Here is a 2,852-nt window from a genome sequence, read left to right as displayed (position 1 = left end):
GTACTTCATAAATAAAGAACCCTTTAATTCCTGATGCATTATTATAGGAGCTTAGATTTATGAGCTATTGAGTTTTTTCCCTTAGATACATTTCTTTTAAATTAATCTTTGGTCTTTATAGATTAGGGAACTTCTGCTTATCTGTTTTAATTTTTTTTTAATTTTGAAATCTTTGAATCTAATATAGACAATAGAGCACTTGTGTATGTTTGAATGGCAAAGCCGCATTCTTTTGTGACCAACATCTTGCTCATAGTAACTGAAAATATATTGACTCACAAGTATTCTAACTGACGAGAATGGAATGTGAGCATGTACATGAATGAAGAAAATTAGGATAGTTTTTTTAACTGGGGAGAAATATATTTTATCATGGGGGAAATTACCACATATATATGTATATGTATATATGAATTTGTGTAACAATATCGCTTTTGAGTTTATTGAAGACTTATTCAAAGGGTAAATGTCTTGTGTTTTGGAAGACATTTGGTTCATAAATTACTCTTTCAGTGACATCGCATTTAGATTTAGTGTCACCCTTTCAATGAGAAACCATTCCTAAGAAAAGTGGAGAGATGTGCATTCTTCCAAATTTAGCTCACATTTCTTTTACTCAGAGGAATTTAAAATTTTTTTAATGTATATTTATCTTTGAGAGAGGGAGACAGAGCATGAGTGGAGGAGGGGTAGAGAGAGAGGGAAACACAGAGGCAGGCTCCAGGCTTTGAGCTGTCAGCACAGAGACCAACTCGGGGCTTGAACTCACAAACTGTTGAGATTATGTACTGAGCCGAAGTTGGATGCTTAAGCAACTGAGCCACACAGGCGCCCCATTCAAAGGAATTTTAAAGAATAATTATTTTTAAAAAAAGAATAATTATTCTATTTTAATTAAGCAATTAAGAAGGTCAAATGGGAGTGTAATTCCTTAGCCTGTGCTAACTACTGTATCTGTGTGTGCAGGGTGGTGTATAAACTCCAGCCAATAATTTGCACTTCTCCTTTAGTTGTGTACTTTTGAAAGAGAATTGTTTTATAGGATCTCATGTTTGTTCAATTACATGGTTTCAGATAGAAGCACTAATTGATTCAGGGTTAGGAAAGAGTAATCATGCTTTTATGGAATGGTTAGGATATCAACTTAAAATTATTTTGTTAAATATTGATATTCAACTAAATAAAATGTGGGATTTTTAAATTTAGCACTTTTTTTTCTGTCATCGTAGGAAATGTCAGGTTATCAAAGGACTAAATATGTCCGTTATCTCTTGCTATTTACCATATACCACATCTTAGTGGCTGTATTAGTTTTGTTGCTGTAACAAATTATCACACGTAGAGGCTTAAAATCACATATAATTATTATCTTCTGAAGATCATAAGGTTGATGGGTTTTACTAGGTTAAGATCAAGGTGTCGGCAGGATTGTGTTCCTTCTGGAGGCTCGAGAGGGGAATCTGTTTCCTCACCTTTTCTAGCTTGTAGAAGCCACCTGCATCTTTTGGCTTGTGGCTCCTTCCTCCATCTTCAGAGCCACCAATCACATCACTCCAAGCTCTCTTCTGTTGTCACATCTTCTCTGACCTCCCTGACTCTTTTCTCTCAGAAGGACAATTGTGATTATATAGGCCCACCCAAATAATCCAGGGTAGTCTTTTCATCTCAAGATTCTTCATCACATCTACCAAGTCCCTTTTGCCAAATAAAGTAACACATTCACAGGTTCAGGGAATTAGGAAATGAGCTAATGAACAGGAAATGAACAGTCTTTGGGGGACTGTTATTCTTCGTACCAAAGCGCTTAAAACAACCACCACGTTAGTCCTCATGATGCAGTGGTTCAGCAGTTTGTGTTGGGCTCAGTTGGGCTGTGCTTCTGGCAGTGTCCCCTGTGGTCATGCAGGAGTCTGCAGTGATCTGGCAAACTAGCGACGACGTGGCCTTACTCATCTTCTGGTGGTTGATGCCAGCTCTCAGCTGGGCCACGTGTCTCTAGCAGGCTTGACCTGGCCTTCTACACCTCGTGGCACTGTTCCAAGAGACTGGGGAAGAGAGACCGCAAGACCTCTGGGGCCGGTGGTTGGAAGTCATGCCTTGTCACTTCTGCCACATTCTGTTGGTCAAAGTAAATCATAAGGCCAGCCCAGGTCAAAGAGTGTGGAAATGGATTCTACCTTTTGATGGAAGCAGAAAAACTTATGGTCATTTTAAATCTCATAGAGCTAACTTTACACATTTTATTCATATTACATCTGTAATAATTTTAAAAAGTGAATGTTTATTTTTGAATGAGAGAGAGTGGGGGGGGTAGGGCAGAGAAAGAGAGAGAGAGAAAGAGAAAATCTCAAGGAGACTCTGCAATGTCAGTGTGACGCCTGACACGAGGCTCAAACTCATGAACCGTGAGATCATGACCTGAGCTGAAATCAAGAGTTGGACACTTAACTGACTGAGCTACCCAGGCACCCCTGTAATAATTTTGACATTGGGTTGCTTATTTGGTGAATTTTTACTTAACTACTTAGGATTCCACTTTTGAAATGTATTTAACTGTTATCCTACATGGCAGTTAGTGATTGTAGAAGGTGCGTCAAGTTTTGTGAATGTTTGACTAAACTTGTTTTAATGCTCATCTATTATATGTGTAGAAACTGCTTGAACGAACACGTGCCAGGCGAGAGAATCTTCAGAGAAAGATGGCTGAGAGGCCCATAGCAGCGGCAAGGTCTGCGACGCATGCCAAGAGAACCCGAGAGCCACTTTCTGAAGCAAGTAACCAGCAGCCTCTACCTGGTAGTGAAGGTAAAAGGCTTTGTGGGGGAAAAGTAAAATTTGCATCTTTTAAAGGA

The sequence above is a fragment of the Suricata suricatta genome, chromosome 2, assembly GCF_006229205.1.
Source record: "Suricata suricatta isolate VVHF042 chromosome 2, meerkat_22Aug2017_6uvM2_HiC, whole genome shotgun sequence".
NCBI lineage: Eukaryota > Metazoa > Chordata > Mammalia > Carnivora > Herpestidae > Suricata > Suricata suricatta.
The sequence above is the reverse complement of the archived record's forward strand: the minus strand, read 5'-3'. Positions refer to the sequence as shown.